The sequence below is a fragment of the Schistocerca serialis genome, chromosome 11 (assembly GCF_023864345.2).
Source record: "Schistocerca serialis cubense isolate TAMUIC-IGC-003099 chromosome 11, iqSchSeri2.2, whole genome shotgun sequence".
NCBI classification, from domain to species: domain Eukaryota; kingdom Metazoa; phylum Arthropoda; class Insecta; order Orthoptera; family Acrididae; genus Schistocerca; species Schistocerca serialis.
In genome coordinates, this window is record NC_064648.1 from 50,127,236 (window position 1) to 50,149,347 (window position 22,112).

The following is a 22,112-nucleotide window of genomic DNA, read 5'->3' on the forward strand; positions in this document are numbered from 1 at the left end:
AGTGAAATGCAGGAAGATCTGCAGCGGATAGGCACTTGGTGCAGGGAGTGGCAACTGACCCTTAACATAGACAAATGTAATGTATTGCGAATACATAGAAAGAAGGATCCTTTATTGCATGATTATATGATAGCGGAACAAACACTGGTAGCAGTTACTTCTGTAAAATATCTGGGAGTATGCATGCAGAACGATTTGAAGTGGAATGATCATATAAAATTAATTGTTGGTAAGGCGGGTACCAGGTTGAGATTCATTGGGAGAGTCCTTAGAAAATGTAGTCCATCAACAAAGGAGGTGGCTTACAAAACACTCGTTCGACCTATACTTGAGTATTGCTCATCAGTGTGGGATCTGTACCAGATGGGGTTGACGGAGGAGATAGAGAAGATCCAAAGAAGAGCGGCGCGTTTCGTCACAGGGTTATTTGGTAAGCATGATAGCATTACGGAGATGTTTAACAAACTCAAGTGGCAGACTCTGCAAGAGAGGCGCTCTGCATCGCGGTGTAGCTTGCTCGCCAGGTTTCGAGAGGGTGCGTTTCTGGATGAGGTATCGAATATATTGCTTCCCCCTATTTATACCTCCCGAGGAGATCATGAATGTAAAATTAGAGAGATTAGAGCGCGCACAGAGGCTTTCAGACAGTCATTCTTCCCGCGAACCATATGCGACTGGAACAGGAAAGGGAGGTAATGACAGTGGCACGTAAAGTGCCCTCCACCACACACTGTTGGGTGAATTGCGGAGTATAAATGTAGATGTAGATGTAGATGTTCTATTCAAAGCCTCCTCATTAGTTACATGATCTACCCATCTAATCTTCAGTATTCTTCTGTAGCACCACATTTAGAAGCTTCTATTCTCTTTTTGTCTAAACAATTTATCAACCAGATTTCACTTGCATACATGGCTACCCTCCATGCACATACATTCAAAAAAGACTACCGGACACTTAAATCGATACTAGATGTTAAGAAATTTCTCTTCTTCAGAAACGTTTTGCTTGCCATTGCCTGTCTACATTTTATATCCTATCTACTTCGAGCATCGTCAGTTATTTTTCTCCCCAAATAGCAAAACTCATTTACTACTTTAAGCTAATCATTTCCCAATCTAATTCCCTCAGCATTACCTGATTTAATTCGACTACATTCCATTATCGTCATTTTGCTTTTGTTGATGTTAATCTTTATATCCTCCTTTCAAGACAATGCCTGTTGCGTTCAACTGCTCTTCCAGGTCCTTTGCTGTCTCTGGGCAGAATTATAATGTCATCGGCTAACCTCAAAGTATTTATTTCTTCTCCATGGATTTTAATTCCTACGCCAAAATTTTCTTTTGTTTCCTTTACTGCTTGTTCAATATACAGATTGAATAACATTGGGGATAGGCTACAACCGTCTCTAGGGTAACTGGTAGGGTCAATATTGCCTCACGTGTTCCAACATTTCTACAGAATCCAAATTGATCTTTCCCAAGATCTGCTTCTACCAGTTTTTACGTTCGTCTGTAAGGAATTCGTGTTATTATTTTGCAGCTGTGACTTATTAAAGTGATAGTTCAGTAATTTTCAGACCTGCAAACACCTGCTTTCTTTGGGATTTGAATTATTATATTCTTCTTGAAGTCTGAGGTTATTTCACCTATCTCATACATCTTGCTCTCCAGCTGGTACAGTTTTGTCAGGGCTGGCTCTCCCAAGGCCATCAGTAGTTCTGATCGAATGTTGTCTACCCCCGGGGCTTTGTTTTGACTTAGGTCTTTCAGTGCTCTGTCAAACTATTCACTCAGTGTCATATCTCCCATTTCATCTTCATCTACATCCTCTTCCATTTCCATAATATTGTCATCAAGTAAATCGCCCTTGTATAGACCCTCTATATACTCCTTCCACCTTTCTGTTTCCCTCCTTTGCTTAGAACTGATTTTCCATCTGAGCTCTTGATATTCATACAGGTGGTACTCTTTACTCCAAAGGTCTCTTTAATTTCCTTGTAGGCATTATCTATGTTACTCCTAGTGATGTATGCCTCTACATCCTTACATCTGTCCTTTAGCCATCCCTGCTTAGCGATTTTGAACTTCCTGTCAATCTCATTTTGGAGATATTTTTATTCCCTTTTGCTTCCTTCATTTACTGCATTTTTGTTTTCTCCTTTCATCAATTAAATTCAATATCTCTTCTGTTACAATAGGATTTCTATTAGCCCTCATATTTTTACCTACTTAATCCTCTGCTGCCTTCACTACTTCATCCCTCAGAGCTACCCATTCTTCTTCCACTGTATTTATTTCCCCCGTTCTTGTCATTCATTCCCTAATACTCTCTCCAAAAATCTCAACAACTCCTGGTTCTTTCAATTTGTCCAGGTTCCATCTCCTTAAATTCCCGCCTTTTGCAGTTTCTTCAGTTTTAATCTACAGTTCATAACCAATAGATTGTGGTCAGAGTCCACATCTGCACCTGGAAATGTCTTACAATTTAAAACCTGGTTCCTATATCTCTGTCTTACCATTATATAATCTATCTGAAACCTTCCAGTGTCTCCACGCCTCTTCCATGTATATAACCTTCTTTTATGATTCTTAAACCAAGTGTTAGCTATGATTAAGTTACGCTCTGTGCAAAACTCTACCAGGCAGTTTCCTCTTTCATTCCATTCCTTAGCCCCATATTCACCTACTACTTTTCCTTTTCTTTCTTTACCAACTATCGAATTCCAGTCCCTCATGACTATTAAATTTTTATCTCCCTTCACTATCTGAATAATCTCTTTTTTCTCGTCATACATTTGTTCAATCTCATCGTCATCTGCGGAGCTAGTGGGCATATAAACTTGTACTAGTGTGGTAGGTGTGGGCTTCCTGTCTGTCTTGGTTACAATAATGCGTTCACTATGCTGTTTGTAGTAGCTTACCCATGCTCCTATTTTTTTTTACTCATTATTTAACCGGCTCCAGCATTGCCCTTATTTGATTTTGTATTTATAATCCTGTATTCACTTGACCAGAAGTCTTGTTCCTCCTGCCACTGTACTTCATGAATACCCTTTATTTCTAACTTTAACTTATCCATTTTCCTTTTTAAATTTTATAACCTACCTATCCGATTAAGGGATCTGACTTTCCACACTCTGATCCATAGAACACCAGTTTTGTTTCACCTGATAACGACGTCCTCCTGAGTAGTCCCAGCCCGGAGATCCAAATGGGAGACTATTTCACCTCCAGAATATTTTACCCAAGAGGACGCCATCATCATTTAACCATACAATAAAGCTGCATACCCTCGGGAAAAATTACGGCTGTAGTTTCCCCTTGCTTTCAGCCTTTTGCAATACCAGCACAGCAAGGCCGTTTTGGTTAATATCACAAAGCCAGATCAGTCAATCATCCAGACTGTTGCCCCTGCAACTACTGAAAAGGCTGCTGTCCCTCTTCAGGAACCACATGCTTGTCTAGCCTCTCAACAGATACCCCTCCATTGTGGTTGCACCTACGGTACGACTATATGTATCACTGAGGCATGCAAGCCTCCCCACCTAAGATACAAGTTACACTTCACCACTTGATTGTCATCCTTCATTATCTGGCACAGTTCACAAGTTCTGATAACTGTTAAGACTTTCTTACTTATGTTCTTAAGGGGACGTGCTCAGTGCTCATGAAAATGACCAAAAATTTTTAAAAAAGATTCGTGGTCTATAGAAAAGAGCATTTCATGCTGGTTTCAAAAATGCGTAGTTTATGGGCATTATCATTTTATGTTCGTTCTTAAATTGCGGTTGAACGTAATGCTGCACAGTGGTCATCCCCATCTGCCAGTTTGAAGTGCATCAGAATACGTGATGTATTATTTTGTTCCATTTTTTTGCATCATTAGTTAGGGATCGTTAACACACGTGTATTCTAGAAGGCACTGACTCCCAGAACCAAAGTACAGGCATGTCTAGAAGGCTATGGTTCGAATGTTTACATTAGTGGTTTTATAGTTATTGTGTGTAGTTTTGTTTCTCTCTCTCTCTCTCTCTCTCTCTCTCTCTCTCTCTCTCTCTGTGTGTGTGTGTGTGTGTGTGTGTGTGTGTGTGTGTGTGTGCGCGCGTGTGTGCTACAAATGGCGAGAGTAAAGAAATTCAGCCTCAAATGAAATTTTTGCGGCAACCTGTTCCAAACACAACCAAAATACACATCAGTTGCTTCAAAAGTCACCCACGGAAGCTGTGTCTTCAGGCAGTGCTTCTAGACGTAAACTTTCGCTTTCTGAAAGTAATAAGAACAAGCCTAGTAGTATTGTAAGCAGCAATAACGACGGAAATGCTATTGTGAACCCAAATAACCTGCCAAGACTTTTGAAGAGTGCTGTGAAATGTAAGTACTGCAATTGTGAAGAGAGTACTGACGTTTCTGAGGACATTTCAGCGAGGAAGGGTCTTTCAAATTGTTAGTGATTGCCTGTAACTCGTATAAGATGCACAGTGATACTATGACATTGCCAGTAACTGATAGTCAACATTACAGAGTAAATATTCAACTTGAAACTTCCTGGCAGATTAAAACTGTGTGCCCGACCGAGACTCAAACTCGGGACCTTTGCCTTTCGCGGGCAAGTGCTCTACCATCTGAGCTACCAAAGCACGACTCACGCCCAGTCATCACAGCTTTACTTCTGCCAGTATCTCGTCTCCTACCTTCCAAACCTTACAGAAGCTCTCCTGCGAACCTTGCAGAACCAGCACGCCTGAAAGAAAGGATACTGCGGAGCCTCCGGCTGTGGCTAAGCCATGTTATTGAAAATGTGTGTTCCTGAATAATGCACGCCTTTTTGTACAAGACTAAGTGACTTGTGAAGATTATTCTTATTTTTGGTATTGATTCCATGAATTGAGGTGTTGGTTTGAAAAAGTGATATATTTTAATGACAAATTTCATTAATGAATAAATATATTGGGAAACAGTAGTTAGTAGCCCTAATTCCCTAAACAGGCTTCTGCAGGATGTTCTTGAGTTCACACCACATATAACTCTTACTGCATGTTTTTGTGCCTGGAAAACTTTAGCTTGGCTTGATGAATTACCCCAAAAAATAATCCCATATGACATTATGGAATGAAAGTAAGCATAGTATGCCAGATTTTTCATTTTTATATCCCCTATGTCTGACACAATTCGCATTGCAGCAAATAGAGATTTGTTAAGACGCTTCAGTAGTTCTGTGGTGTGCTCCTCCCAGTTGAATTTATCAAGCTGTAATCCCAAGAATTTAACACTGTCCACTTCTTCTATCTGCTTGTCATCGTATGTTAGGCATATACTTGCGGGACACCCCTTACAGGTTCTCAACTGTATGTAGTGTGTTTTTTCAAAGTTTAGTGACAAAGAATTGGCTAGGAACCAGTGATTAATGTCCACAAATATTTTATTAGCTGATCTATCTAAGACTACACTTGACTTGCTATTCATTGCAATGTTTGTATCATCGGCAAACAAAATGAACTTGGCAAAATGGAACATTGTGGGACCCCACATGTAATTAGTTCCCAGCTGGATGATGCCTGATAGCTTAATACATGTCTCTTTCCTAATAACACCCTTTGTTTCATGCCAGAGATATAAAATTTGAACCATTTTGCAGCATTTCCTGTTACACTGCAATATTCTAATTTACTTAAAAGGATATTGTGATTTACACAGTCAAATGCCTTTCAGATGGTTATAAGATGGTTATAAAGCTGATTGTACACTACTTTTTCTAAAATTTCTGAGAATGCTGGCAACAGTGAAATTGGACGGAAATTTGATGCTATTTCTTTATCTCCCTTCTTAAACAGTGGCTTAACTTGAGCATATTTCAACCATTCAGAAAATATTCCACTGATAAACGACTGGTTACACAGATAGCTTAATATGTTACTGAGCTCAGAATCAAATTCTTTAATTAACTATGTTGATATTTCATCATGCCCACTAGATGTTTTTGATTTTAAAGATTTTATGAAGGACATTATTTCTGCTGGGGTAGTGAGGGTCAAATTCATATTATGGAAGTTACTTGAAATGTCTGGTCTGAGGTATTCCATAGCAGCATCTACCGAACCTGACAACTCCATCTTTTCAGTAACAGCTATAAAATGTTTGTTAAAAAGTTCTGCAACATTATACACATCTGTCACCAATGTATCATTTACTCTTAATGCTATTTGTTCCTCTTCATGTCTGTAACTGAAGCAGAACAGCTGCAGAAACTGAGACCAAGGAGTCAAGGATAAAGAAAAGAATGAAGAGAAAGAGTATGGAGGATAAGGAAAAGGAGAACAACTGGAGTATGCAGCTGAAATGTTCTAAATGAGCATAGTGGTAAGTTAATAAATCTGTAAATCTTCTCTTGCATTTTACCGAAAACTTGAATTTTCATCATTCAGGTACACTTTTCTCCTAAATGACTGAAGTTAAAATCACAAAAATTGGTACAGCTATTTAGAATGACCTCCTCTACCTCCCTTGCCTACTATTTCCTGAAAAAATTTTGACATGATGATGATGATGATGATGATGGTGGTGGTGATATTTAAGCTATATTTTTAAATATTTTTGCTGTAGTAGAATAAATTGTCTTTTTCACAGATCAGCATCAGGGAAGGAAATTGACGGCATAAAACAATTATGTGAATGTTGTCTTGAACTCCGACTCTTTTTTCCAAGCTGTGCCAATCAGTGATTCCAAAGAAAACCGTGCCACAGTGAAATAGTGCTCCATGTTTTATACTATTATAAATACTGTTGTCAGTAATAAAATATAATAAATATCGCAATGATGTTTTGGGAAATGTTTTGACTAATGACCCTAATTGTGTATAAGAATTTTGAGCTATTTCCCATTTATCGATCATTTGCACTATGAGGGTGAAGATAATGCAGTACGTTCATGTGCATGTCCCTTTAAAGTAACAAAATTTGAGAATATACTTTATACACTTCCTCACGCCAAAATGTCCATAACTATGGTGAACAAACTTCATAAGAACTAATTCAACTGTGCGAGATATACACAATCTCCACTTTCCGAACAGTGCATGTTTGTGATTAGTCTGTTCAGATATATTATCATCCAGGGCTAATCCCTGTTTGAGCATTAAGCGTGTATCTTTTAAGTTGGCTTATGCAGTAGCCACCAGAAAGATCGCGGGAGGCGCACATCGGCACGGCGCGTCACGGACGGTAGTTGCCGCAAGTAGAGTCCCGTCCACCAGAGGGCACGCGAGAATTCGGACGCGACCTCTGCCGGCGGTACAACAACAACAACTGACGCAGCACGGGCCTGCCCAGTCGTTTAACATCGGGCATGGCTAGGACACAGTCCCAGTCTACGCTAAGTGAAGTGCGACGTAAAACGTGAACAGTGTTATTACACAATTGGCGACGAGTAGGGTCGTTCTTTCGCGTGTTGCGTCGTCGTTCCGGTTTCGCAGCATATCCACGTCATGGTGGATTTAGTGCGGGTTTTGGTTGAGCAGCAGACAGAGCTCATGGCCACCATGAAACAAGTGCTTCCGGCGTTGCTCTCTACGCAGTCTGCTCCAGCGCCGTTCCCTCCTCCCTTTCCCCCATATGACGAGACAGCGGAGGATTGGGACGCATATGAACATCGCCTTCGGCAGCATTTCCAGGCGTTTCATGTTGCCGATGCGGAGGGATGTCGTGCTTTCTTCTTGTCTTGGATATCTCCCTCGCTGTATCAACTTTTGCGGCAGCTAGCGCCGTTGCAGGAACCCTCGTCCTTGTCTTTTGATGCATTGTGTTCATTGCTGTCTTCATTTTATCGCCGACGCATGCATGTTGTGGCAGCTAGGGTCGAGTTCTATCAATGCAAGAAACAGCCCCATCAGTCTTACCGGGCGTGGGCCGCTACCCTGCACGGTCTTAGTCGCAAGTGTCATTTTGTCATGAAGCTGTCGCGAGAGTCGTATGCCCACATTATGTACGCGACGTCATTGTTCGTTCGGCCCCTGATAGTGAGGTCTGGCAACGGGCACTGCAGTTCTAACTTCCCTTGAGGAAGTCCTGTCCATTGCTCAATCGTATTAAGTCTCTCACGCCGCCGGTCAACAGTTGGAAGCGTGGTATGACGTCGCGGCGGTTCAGGGCGGCGCGTCCGCGTCCGCTGTGTCCCGGGTGGACGACGTGCGAGTGGTACAATCCGGCCATTACGGCCGCTCCCACACGGCGCGTAAACAGAATTCCGGCCGCCGGCCCCTGTTGCCGTCCTGTGCGTCGTGATATATATATCATGATCGGCCAGAGTGCCCCCAGCGTTGGGCCGTTTGTCGCAAATGCAATAAAAAAGGTCCCATTGCTAAAGTTTGCCGCTCAGCCTCGAAAGAATCGAAGGAAGCAGGTACAGAGGACATGGACGTTGACATTCAGGAAGTTTCATCGGGCCAGGGCTCCCGACGCATCGGCACGCAAACTCTTTATCGAGGTGTCAGTTCAGTCACGCCGGTTACAACTGCAAGTAGATACGGGCACGGCAGTTTGAATGCACAAACTTATTCCGACCTTGGATCGCCCCCGTTGGCGCCAGTTTACCGGCGTCTATGCGGTTATGGTAAACAGTTCATTCCCCTGCTGGGTCAATTCACTACCGACGTGACTTACAAATCAGTCACTCGGCCTATTACTTTTATTGTTGTCAGTGATGCGAGCTTCGCTAACCTTTTTGGCCTGGATGCCTTTCAAGCTTTCGGTTTTTCTATCGCTGACACCATACAGTTGGTCTCCGAAGACGTTCCCTATCAATCATTGGAATCTTTGATCTCAGACTTTCCAGATATCTTTGAGGAGGGCCTGGGGCGTGTTTCAGATTTTGAAGCTCACTTAACGTTGAAGGCGTCGGCTCACCCGCGTTTTCAACACGCACAGGAGATCCCCTTGGCTCTCCACCCTCACGTAAAGGAGGAGCTAGACCGGCTGACAGCACTAAGGGTCGTTATTCCAATTTCTTCTAGTGAGTGGGATTCGCCCCTCGTTATTGTCAGGAAGCCCTCGGGAAAATAATGTCTTTGTGGCGATTTCAAGGCCACCATTAATTCCCAATTGGTGGTGGACACCTATCCTTTGCCTCGTGCTGATGAATTGTTCTCCGCCATGGCAGGAGGCCAATATTTTTCGAAAATCGATCTTTCGAAGGCTTGTCATCAGATACCACTTGATGAGGACTTCAAACGACTGGCGGTCGTCAACACCCCGTTTGGCCTTTACCAATACCAGCAGTTGGCCTTCAGAATATCCAGTGCCCCAGAGATATTCCAGCGTTATCTTGAGCACATCACGTCGACAATCCCTCATTGTATTAATTACCTGGATGACATAATTGTCACAGGCCGCAGCACTAAGGAACACTTGCATAACCTTCGCACCCTCTTTCTCAAATTCAGGTCTGTGGGCTTCCATTGCAACCTGCGTAAGTCAAACTTCTTCCAACCGTCCATTGACTATGTGGGCTACACCATCTCTCGGCATGGCGTACAGCCACTAGGAAGTTTGGTCCAAGCTATCGTCGACCTTCCTCAGCCCGCTTCGCTGAAAGAGTCACAAGCTTTTTTAGGCAAGATAGCCTGTTACCACTGGTTCATTCCCAGGGCTTCCATCATAGCCCGCCCCCTGTACTGCCTTCTGTGCAAGGGTGTTCCTTTTGATTGGTCGCCTGCATGCGAGCGAGCGTTCACCTTGTTGAAGGGCCTCCTCACGTCAACGCCTTGTTTGGCTACTTTTGACCCCCATAAGCTGTTGGTCCTGGCTACAGATGCTTCACAGTAAGGGGTGGGGGTGGTCCTGACCCATCGCAACGCAGATGGTTCTGAGCAACCACTTGCGTTTGCGTCTAAAACTTTTACTCCCGCGCAGGCCCATTACTCCCAGGTGGAAAAAGAGGCTTTGGCCATTGTATACGCTGTTACCAAGTTTCACCTTATCTTGTATGGCACGAAGTTTCAGTTAATCACTGACCATAAGCTGTTAATATTGTTATTTGGCCCCGCCTCTCAGATTCCGGATAGGGAGGCCCACAGACTACAGCACTGGGCCTAGTTCCTCTCTAAGTACCATTACGACATTCATTTTCGCCCTACCAAACAGCATGCCAATGCCGACGCTCTTTCCTGTCTTCCCGTGGGCCCGGATCCTAAGTTCGATCAAGAGGAGATTATGTGTTTTCATTTGGATGGGGCGTCCTGCCAAGCAGTTGATGGCTTCCCGACCACTAGTTCTCGAGTCGCCAGGGAAACGGCAGCTGACCCAGTTCTCCAGCAAGTAGTTCGCCTCATTCAGCAGGGGTGGTCATCCCGCCCTCCAGGCCAGGCCTCGGACCCTCTTCGTAATTATTTTATTCTACGAGACCGACTCTCAGCCTTGGACAGAGTTCTCCTTCTGGCTACCGATGATACAGCTCCTCACGTGGTTGTTCCTGCAAGTTTGCGGAGGGAGGTCCTCACGTTATTACATGAGGGGCACTGGGGTGTTTCCCGTACTAAAACCTTGGCTCGCAGACATGTGTACTGGCCCAGTATTGACAGAGAAATTGAGTACTTGGTGGCTGCCTGTTCCCAGTGTGCGAGCCAACAGGCACCTCCCAGGGCAGCGTTCTCTTCATGGCCGCCGGCAACCCAAGCATGGGAACGTGTTCACATCGATTTTGTGGGCCCGTTTCTCAATGGCTTTTGGCTCATTGTCATTGATGCTTATTCCCGATTTCCATATGTGGTTCGCTGCTCCTCAACCGTTTCAGAAGTTGCAATCCAGACACTAGCAAAAGCCTTTTCTGTGGAAGGTCTGCCAGTCACCCTGGTCTCGGACAATGGACCGCAGTTTATTTCACAGACCTTTCATCCACAATCGAATGGAGAAACTGAGCGCATGGTGCGCACATTTAAGATGCAGATGAAAAAGTATGTGCACAAATTTCCTACGGAGGAGGCATTGACGTTTCTCCTGACGGCATACCGGATCACACCAATGGGAGAATGCAGCCCCACAGAGCTCCTCCACGGGCACCCACCCAGGACTCTGCTGCACCTCCTCCGGCCTGGTCCTCGCCAGTCTTTGCAAAACGGAGTACCTGGCTTTCCACTGGGTATGTCGGTCTGGGCATGTGGGTTTGGTCGCAATCCACATTGGATAACAGCGGTGGTCCTGTGCCGAAATGGCCGCCGGCTCTATACCTTGCAGGCGGGGCACTGGGTGGTACGTCGTCACTAAAATCAGCTACGTCCACATTTGGGCACCCACCCTCCAACCTCTCGGACACCAGCTTCCCCATTGCCGGCACCCGTGTTGGTTTCTCAGGGGGCGTTACCGCCTCTCCCTGCTGTGACTCCGCCGCACTGCGATGGTCCTCAGCCTTGGCAGCCTCCAGTAGCTCCAGCACCAGCATCGCCATTGTTAGAGATACCCCAGTGAGAGCCAGCCCCCCTCGCAGGCCCGGTTTCTCAGGAGGCTGGTTCTCCTGTGGTTGTCCCTTCCCCATCATCCCCGCCACTGGGTCTTGCCCCCTCCCAAGGTGGATCAGGATCCGGAGTTCGACAGCTTGTCGCCCGTTCTGTCCCGGGCTCCGGTGGTGGGACGACAAGGGCCTCTTCGTGTGAGTCACTTCCAGCCGTATTCGAAGGTTCCGGCTCGAGGGCTGGCAGATCCCCTCGACTCCAGCCTTCCAATGGATGTGGAGGTCATCACTCCTGCCCGATGCTCCACCTTCCGATGCAGTGGTTCACAGTGGCTTCACCCCCCGAAGGAGGAGGAGTGCAGTAGCCACCAGAAAGATCGTGGGAGGCGCACATCGGCACGGCGCGTCACCGACGGTAGTTGCCGCAAGTAGAGTCCCGTCCACCAGAGGGCACGCGAGAATTCGGATGCGACCTCTGCCGGTGGAACAACAACAACAATTGAGGCAGTACGGGCCGTGCCCAGTCATTTAAGATCGGGCATGCCTAGGACACAGTCCCGGTCTACGCTAAGTGAAGTGCGACGTAAAACGTGAACAGTGTTACTACAGCTTATCTATTAGGTCTTGTCTAGGACGTGGGCAAGGTTCCATAATTTGTTATTGGTGTAGCTTAGTGCTAAGAAATTTACACTAAAAGTAACTCTAGGACCTTCTGTACATACCATATCATTCATTCCTCACAGAAGACATGATAGTGCATCAGGAACCACATTTTTTGAGGACCTTACATGTAATTAATATGAATATGATACTCCTGCTAGAATACTACTCAATGAATCTATCTACTGTGTAACAATTATTTTCCATCAGGTATGCTAGTGCCTGATTATCTGTGTGAATAAATACTTTAAAACCCTAGATCGAAGCCTGAAACTTCTGTACACTCCATTCTGTAGGTAATGATTCTTTTCCTGTGTCTGTATAGTTTAATTTGTGTTTGCTTAAAGCTCTACTGGCACGCACTAATGTGATATGCTCTCCTATACTAGGGTCCTATTTGCCCTGAAATAGTTTACAAGCCATCCCATGCTCGAAAGTTTCAGAACTTGGTTTAAATGGTTTATCCATACATAGATGTTTTAAAATAATGGGTACTCTCACCAACGCTAACTTAATGTTGTTAAAAACATCTGATTCTGCCTCTCCCCAAATCCATTTTAATTTTTATTTTTCAAGTTTCAATAGGCATGGATCATTCTTAGATCAATCACGAACACGACCAGTTAAAAATACCACTAAGGCTCATGCACCTAAACATACAGTACCTTAGAAATAAGCTTAATATATTACAGGTTTTTGTAAATGAACAGTCACCTCATATAGTAGTGCTAACTGAGCATGGATTAAAATCTGATGAAATTATTTACTGTAAACTAGAGGGCTACTCCTTAGCAAATAGTTATTGTAGACAGCAACATAAGGATGGTGGTGTGGCAGTTTACATTAGTGAGAATCTCGAGTACAAGAAAATAAACTATCTAGACCAGTACAACAAAGAAGGCTTGATTGAAGTGACAGGCATTGAAGTCCACACTAAAGAGTGTAGAGAGATTATGAGAAAACATGAAGTTATTGGGATTTATCATCCACCAAAGGCTAATGTAGTTAGCTTCTTAGACATATTTAGTAGAGTAGTGGGATGTTGTGGTCCCAGTGACCTAACTATACTTGGTGATCTGAATATTGAGGCACAATCTTCCAGTTTGTGTAATATGAGGTTAATAGATACTCTTAACCCATATAATCTCATAAATGTAGTAAATAGTGATACCAGGGTAACAAAGTCCACATCTAGCAGAATTGATTACGTTGTACTATGTAAACATATTAAAGACAGTGTTAGGTGCTGGAATATGGATTTTCACTACTCTGACCACAAATGCCAGCTTGTAGAGTATGTAAACACAAGTATCCCAAAAATGACAAAAGTTATCGAAAATAAAAGAATCCTAAAAGAGGGTAACATCCTTGCCCTAAGAAATAAATTAGCTATAGAGGACAGGCATCTGGTTTACCAGACTGAAGGATCTGAAAACAAATGGGCCAAATTCTATGATACTATGCTAAGACACTTTGACAGATGCTGCCCTGTTACGAAAATGCAAAGTGTGTTCACCCATAACCAAAGTGCAAAAACCAACAGACTGATACTTCCAGCAAATATGATAAAACTCAGGCAAAACATCCAGGACCTGGATGTGTTACACAAGTCAACAAACCAGCAGGTTTTTAAGGCCAAGTACAACGAAGCCAAGAAAATCTTTAAGAAAGAGCTTTCAAATCTAAGAAAACAGATATACAGCAGTGAAATAGCTCAATCAGACAATATAGCCAAGACCTCATGGAGAATTGTAAATCAATTTCACAAAGCCACACCGAAGCCAGAAACTGAAATTGTAAATATAAGACATGAAGGAAACACAATTAAAGATCCTAATGAAGTCTGCAATGTTTTCAATAAATACTTTATATCTGCAGCTGTTAGTCCACTTAATAACACAATTGTGAGTAGTGACGAAAAGCTCTGCCCCTTTGAAGAGCCACCTTTTGAATTCAAACAAGTCAGTGAAAAAGAAATAGGCAGGATAATAAATAACCTAAAGAATAAGTTCTCATCTGGATGGGATGGTTTGAGTAGCATCGTGATTAAAAAATGTAATAAGGAATTAGTTAAAATAATCATCCACCTGGTGAACTACAGTATTAGAGAACATACATTTCCAAATGTATTGAAATGGAGCACAGTTAAACCAGTGCATAAAAAAGGATCAAAGGAAGAGGTTTCAAATTTCAGGCCCATTTCATTAATACCTGTCCTCAGCAAAGTATTTGAAGTTGTGCTGCTGACACAACTTAGTGACTATTTCTTGAAAAATAAGTTCCTAACAGAGACAACATGGATTCTGAAAAGATTATAGTACTATCACAGCAATTACGAAATTTCTTCACAAAAGGTATGGTGCCCTTGATCAAGGAATGCAAACAGCTGGCATATTTCTAGACCTTACTAAAGCCTTTGACTCGGTAAACCATGAGTTACTTTTAAGTAAACTTGAGTCATACAATTTAAATGCTGCATCCATGCAATTGCTGGCTACATATTTATTCAACCGCAAGCAGCAAAATTCGGAGTAGGTATTAAAGTCAATGATGAAGCAATAAAAACGTTGAGGTTTGCCGATGACACTGTAATTCTGTCAGAGACAGCAAAGGTGTTGGAGGAGCTGTTGAACAGAATGGACAGTGTCTTGAAAGGAGGATATAAGATGAACATCAACAAAAGCAAAATGACGATAATGGAATGTAGTTGAATTAAGTCGGGTGATGCTGAGGGAATTAGATTGGGAAATGAGACACTTAAAGATATAAAGGAGTTTTGCTATTTGGGGAGCAAAATAACTGATGATGGTTTAAGTAGAGAGGATATAAAATGTAGACTGGCAATGGCAAGGAAAGCGTTTCTGAAGAAGAGAAATTTGTTAACATCGAGTATAGATTTAAGTGTCAGGAAGTCATTTCTGAAAGTATTTGCATGGAGTGTAGCCATGTATGGAGGTGAAACATGGACAATAAATAGTTTGGACAAGAAGAGAATAGAAGTTTTTGAAATGTGGTGCTACAGAAGAATGCTGAAGATTAGATGGGTAGATCACATAACTAATGAGGAGGTATTGAATAGAATTGGGGAGAAGAGGAGTTTGTGGCACAACTTGACAAGAAGAAGGGACCGGTTGGTAGGACATGTTCTGAGGCATCAAGGGATCACAAATTTAGCATTGTAGGGCAGTGTGGAGGGTAAAAATCGTAGAGGGAGACCAAGAGATGACTACACTAAGCAGATTCAGAAGGATGCAGGTTGCAGTAAGTACTGGGAGATGAAGAAGCTTGCACAGGATAGAGTAGCATGGAGAGCTGCATCAAACCAGTCTCAGGACTGAAGACAACAACAACAACAACAGTGTACAAAGCTGGCTTACAAAATCAATAATCGGATCATTAATTTCCAGTTCAAATATGAGACAGTCACACAAGGTGTACCCCAGGGCTCAATTTTGGGCCCTTTCCTTTTCCTAGTGTACATAAATGATATAGAGCAACTCCCAATTGGTAACCTATGGAGACGATACCTCACTGTTATTTCTTGGTAAACAAAATGATGAGTTAACGTTGGTAGCAACTGAGGGACTATGTCAAATAACTACTTATTTCCAAGATTAAGGTTTGAAAGTTAATATCAGTAAATCTCAGTTATTGCCATTTAAACTTATAAACTCACATCAAACCTCTATCAGTAACATAGGTGGAATTGAAGTAGTGGACACAGAAGGCTGCAGATTTCTAGGTATTCACCTAGATGAAAATCTAAGATGGGTAAACCATATCAAATTTTTATGCAATAAAATCAGCAGTTCATTACATCTAATCAGCCAGTTATCAAAAGTAGTCCCACATCAGACATTAAAAACAATTTATTATGGAACCATTTTTGCACAGATTAATTATGGCATACAGATATGGGGTTGTGCTGCCGACATACATATCAACAGAATATTAACCCAACAGAAAAGAGCAATCAGAATTATCCATGGATTAGGGTATAGAGATTCATGCAGGGAAATCTTTGTTCATCATAAATACCTCACAGTCTACTCACTATATCTTTACAAATTAATTATATTTTTTGTGACACATCAAAACAAAGCAACAAAGTGCTCTGATATGCATGCCTATAATAGAAGAAATAAAGACTGCTACTATAGACAAAGAACAAAATTAAAAACAACAGACCATAGTCCATGCATTAGTGGTCAAATATGGTACAACAGTTTACCGACCTCTATAAGGTGCCACAAAGGGAACTTATTCAAAGTGAAACTGAAATATTTCTTGATTGACAAGTGTTTATATTCTTTAATTGAATATTATATAGTTGTGTAAAATCTGAATATTTGTAATAGGTACAATTTAACACCCAATATTGTGCCTTATTAGGTACAATTACAATGGTCCATTTGTATCATGTATATGAAATCACATATGTATATATGACTGTACTAAACTTGTAAAAAAAAAATGCTATGACGTTTGCAAAAGACACCAGTTGGTGTCTCCATGCAAAAAAATACAACAAATAGAAAATAAAAAAATAAAAGTAGAACCCTGCTAACCCAAAAAAGGACTTCAGTTGCTTTGCGTTCTTACATTCTGAGCAATCTTTAATTGCTCATGTCCTAAAAATTTTACCTCTTCCCTATCAAAGTACGATTCTGAAAGCTTGAATGTAATACCTTTCACAAAAAATATTTCCAAAGTTTTTGTTAATAAATCACAATATCTTCTCACATTTCGGATACTAAAAGTACATCATTTACATAAATGATTAAGTGATGTAGTTACTCCTTTCCCAAGTCAGCAGCTAAAGCTTAAATACTGAGATGTTCAATCCAAATGGCAGTACTTTAAACTGAAATGACTTACCTCTACATAAAAAAGATGCAATTTCTTAGATTCCACATCCAATTTCACCTGCCACAATCCAGCAGTCAGATTCATTGAGCTAAAGTCTTTGGCTTGCTCAAACTTAGCTAAGATTTCATTTATACTAATAGGTCTCTCTCTCTTGGTTTATATATGCATATTTAAAATGCAAGCACAGAGCCACAAACGTACTCCACCAGTGGCCTTGTGAACCAAAAGTAGTGGTTCTATAATACCATCATTAATCCTTTTGTCAATCTCCTCTTGTACAGTGGGATGTATGCTTAAAGGTATTGGACACAGTTGAAGAAGAAGGTGTTTCATCCTTTATCTTGAAACTACAAATGTAATCTCCAAGTACGCCTGGTTTATCTCAAAATATCTTCTCATATTTTAATAATATATTGTACAGATCTTCCTATTGTGACTGGTTCAATACATCACTCACAAGCTTTAATCTTAATCTGTGCCTTTATCACACCTTCAGGACTGATTGGATCCTCCAAACTTACTGTTTTTCTTGTAGAAATGAAGCATATTGCATTATCTCCCATGTCTACTATGTTCCTATTTTTAAACGGTATTTCATAAACCATGTTGTTATAGCTACATGTCAATTTCTTAGTTGCAGATTCTAAGCTTACATTATATGTAACTACCCAGTTGATCCCAAACAACATTTGCATGTTAATAACATTAGGTACTACTAAACATGTTTGCATAAATGGAAACTTGTTTACCAGTATTCTTAGAGGCAGTCCTACTTCTTGTTTGATTTGTTTGGCTTTAGCCCCTGTAACACCAATAACATATACTCCAGTTACTGCAAGTATAGGATATACTATTCTATGTTTCAATAGCTCAAATTATTAATGAATAATCCTTCAACAAGGGTTTATTAATTTCGCCATGATCTTTCTGTTCCTCCTCCAGTAACCATTTCTTTACTAGTAAGTTTTGGTAAACACAACTAATTTTTCTATGTACGTGCCTGATCTTACATAGATATGTGGGTTGGAACTTTAATAGTGGCAACTATTTATTTACAGCCCGTACAAAACAGATATGTGTTTCAAAGTTTTACTGACCTTCAAAGTAGTCACCAGCATTGTGTATAACCCACTGCCAGCGATGTGGAAGTTGTAGCATACTCTTAGCAGTGCCAGTTGTGATGACAGTTTGAGCACCATGGTCTATTGCCCGACAAATTTGTAGCAGTTCTGAAGCGAATATCGTGAAGTGTTTCCTTCAGTTTAGAAATCGAATTGAATTCACGAGGGCTTAGGTCAGAGATGGTATAGCCCTTAGCAGACCCATCAGTCAAACAAATCAGTAACAGGTTACAATGAAAGTGCTTGAGCATTGTCCTACAAAATGATGGTCTCGTCCTGCAGAAAGTGTCATCACTTCTGTCTCTATGCTGTTCATTTTTTGAACACAACCTACAACCAGCTTAGAGATAGAAGTGATGACACTTTCTGCAGGACCTGACCATCATTTTGTAGGACAATGCTCAAGCATGTACAGTGCAAGCTGTTACTGATTTGTTTGACTATTGGGGCTGGTAAGGACTATACCACCTACTGCACTCCTCTGACTTAAGCCCTCGTGAGTTCAACTCGATTTCTAAACTGAAAGAAACACTTCACAGAATTCGCTTCAGAACTGCCAGAAATTCGTTGGGCAGCAGACCACTCTGCTCAAACTGTCATCACAACTGGCACTGCTAAGAGTATTCTACAACTTCCACATCACTGGCAACGGGTTATACACAATGCTGGTGACTACTTTGAAGGTCAGTAAAACTTTGAAACACATATCTATTTTGTATAAGCTGTAAATAAATAGTTGCCGTTATTAAAGTTCCAATCCTCGTACATCCTGGTTTTTGGCTTTTTGACCAGGACACTGCCAATCTTCCTCAAATAATGCAGCTCGTGACTGTGTATATCATTGAAATATTGTTTTATCATCATCCCTTTTAGTTTTACTAAGTGTTTTTGTATTTGCATTTCTCAGCCTGTTATTCAGTTGTTAATGTTTACCCCAAGATAATTTGTAACCTGACAAAAGTTTGCCTTTTTCTTTACCTGAAATTCTGATTTAGGTCTACTATTGCCGTGATTTGTCTCGTCTGGATTTTGGTTTCTTTTTTCATTGTTCATGGTATCTAAACCTCCTATAAAAGAGAGTAATTCATTTACCATTAACCACCTGTAAACAAAATTTCTTTAGGTACATAGTAAATCAAACATGTAAGTAGTATCTTCACTACATTCTCGAGTGGGTAGTCTACAGACTTCGATCGGATAAGGTGACACACTGCATACTTTTTAAAATTGCCACATGAACTGTTATAATATTTTAGGTCCAGTAATTCTAATGTTACATCACAATAAAGGATGGCAGCCAAAAACAGTTGCAGGATAGAATTTTTTTATTAAAATTCTTGACCAATGTTTCGGTACATATAAATATACCTTCATGAGAAGTAAAACTTCTAAAATTACATCATGCACTGGAGAATAATAAAACAATTATGCCAAAAGGCGTCGTCAGTAATTAAAATATCATCTCCATTTGTACAACATGTGTAATGGGCACAGGATCAAAGTGAACAGTTTAACAATGTTACTTCGCCTATGAACTGTTGAGACACGACACGAGTGTCTCAACAGTTCATAGGCGAAGTAACATTGTTAAACTGTTCGCTTTGATCCTGTGCCCATTACACATGTTGTACAAATGGAGATGATATTTTAATTACTGACGACGCCTTTTGGCATAATTGTTTTATTATTCTCCAGTGCATGATGTAATTTTAGAAGTTTTACTTCTCATGAAGGTATATTTATATGTACCGAAACCTTGGTCAAGAATTTTAATAAAAAAATTCTATCCTGCAACTGTTTTTGGCTGCCATCCTTTATTGTGAAGAATTTTAACAGTTGCTGCTGCAGCCATGTTTAAAATTCTAATGTTAGTTTTTTCTGTATATTTTCGTTTCAACATTTCCTGAAAAAAAAAAAAAAAATCTGAGATGTAAACTCTTCTGAGTGCCCGTTTCCTCACTCTGTTGCATCCCCTACCAAGTAAGTCAATGCAGAATCAATGTTCTTACAATCCTCCTACTTTTGTTGTAAGGTCTTAGAAAACACTATCAAGAAATAAGTAGAATGTACACTCGTGTCAGAAAAAAGCAGAACAGCTTGAACGACTAGAGAGAGGACATTGATATTCACAGGCATGTACATTAGTATGTTCTGCAGAAATGGTTAGCATTTCAGTCAGCTCGTTTCAGCATGTCTCCTGTTCCCTAGCAGGCACAGGGTCTGCCATGGGCACTGATAATGCGTTCCACGCATGATGGCATCGATGCATATACACTGTGAATGGAGTCTTATTGTATAGCCATCCATGCTCCATTGACACGGTTCCAAAGTTCATCTGTGGTGGTCGACATTGGGTCACAGCACTGCACCCGTCATTTCACCACATCCCACACACTTTCGATTGGTGGCAAAGTCTCGAGATCTTGTGGGCCACGGCAAAAGGCTGACACCAAGAAGGTACAAGTTCGTGCAGCAAGATCTTGCTGAAAAATGGAATCTGGGGTGTTATTTAGAAAGGGCAAAGCTATGAGTGACAGGAAGCCATTTGCATGGGTCACACTGGTCACAGTGCCGTGGACTAGGAGCAAATGTGATTTGTAGTTGTACCCAATAGCACCCCACATTGTGCTTTTCCATCATTTGATGCTTGCCTAAATTTGGTGCTGTGTGTCTTTTGCAAATGTAGTCACTGTGATGCTGCTCCCTGTCTGCAGTGAACCAAAATGTGGCCATCATTTTCAAACAAACAGAACTTGGATTCATCCGAAAACACTATCTGATGCTATTCCTGTACCTAGCGACATCATTACATACACCACTGAGATCTAGCATGTTTAAGCCGCATGCACATTTTATCGGCAGGTGGTGGTGTGCCATGATATTGATGTTGGCCTTCAACCTGCAGGCTGACATGATACAAATGCTAACCATGTCTGCAGAACATACTAATATACATGTCCTGTGAATATGAATGTCCTATCTCTAGTCATTCAAGGTGTTCTGTTTTTTTTTTCTCAACACGAGTTTACACTGCCACCAGGTTTAAATTTCGCAAAATGTTTCTACATATTCAAGTTACTTCCTAATTACACTGTAGGAAATACTGCAGCCAGCCTCAAATATTTTTAAATGATTTTATTAAACCATTACTAGTTACAGAGCTAAGCCTATCATCAGATGGCAGCACTGACTTCTTTGCAAGTTTTACATTTGTGTCCTAAATTATAACAAGGTATTTGTGTTGCACTGTTTACAAAAGGCTTTACATTTGTTTCCTAAAATATATCAAAGTTTTTATGATTAAACAGTTTTATGCTCATATATGCTCTATACATAGCACTTACTTCACAAAAAGCCCTCCTTTACATACTATAAGACAGTGGTTTGATTTTCTTTTACAGTCAATGTTGACCAATGAAGTGAGCTAAATACATGATGGCAAACACATTTGTTTACATCGGCAGCTGATATAGTGTGCAAAATACTGAGATATGTGAACAGATATGGTACACTTTTAGAGCTACTGCAAAGGTACTTTTAATGGTACAGATAATTCCATACAGTAATACATTTAATTATTAAGGTTTCAAAGATGCTGGTAATGGCCAATGAAGAATTTTCTCTCTGCCAATTAATTATTATTGCTATCATTTCAAATTATAGGAGCTGTATGAAATTTTAGAGATATACTGGATTACTTTCTATTCCGTTCCAGTAAAGGAAATATCACTAAGTTGTCTTTGATGCTTTTTTTCTGTTTCCACATTGGGCCATGTGACTAGCAAAAGTTGACTTATTTACGTTGTTGAGCCTAAGAGCATCTATGTGTTCACAGTATTATACATTAAACCTCTTACCAGTTTGGCTAATGTTAAAGTTGGGGCACAGAGAACAATTTAGTTTATAAATGCCAGACCTATGCTGTACTTCACTTTTTAAATTTAAGTTGTGAACAATTTTGTCTTTCATTTTATTGTTTGTGGAAAAACTAATTTTGATATTTTATTGCATGGAATAAGTTCGCA

General features: G+C 41.0%; 1 protein-coding gene across 3 annotated transcripts in view; it reads right to left on the reverse strand.

Annotated features, from left to right (window-relative positions):
• The window catches only part of LOC126426993 (uncharacterized), a 229,065-nt gene that overhangs the window by 120,331 nt on the left and 86,622 nt on the right, over positions 1 to 22,112 (reverse strand). The window contains exon 5 of one of the 3 annotated variants that reach the window (XR_007576478.1): positions 17,655 to 17,768. The exons of the other annotated variants lie outside the window; for them this stretch is intronic. The gene's annotated coding sequence lies outside the window, so the exon portion shown is untranslated. Of the gene's footprint in view, positions 1 to 17,654; positions 17,769 to 22,112 lie in introns of those variants that run through there. 3 annotated transcript variants of the gene reach the window in all.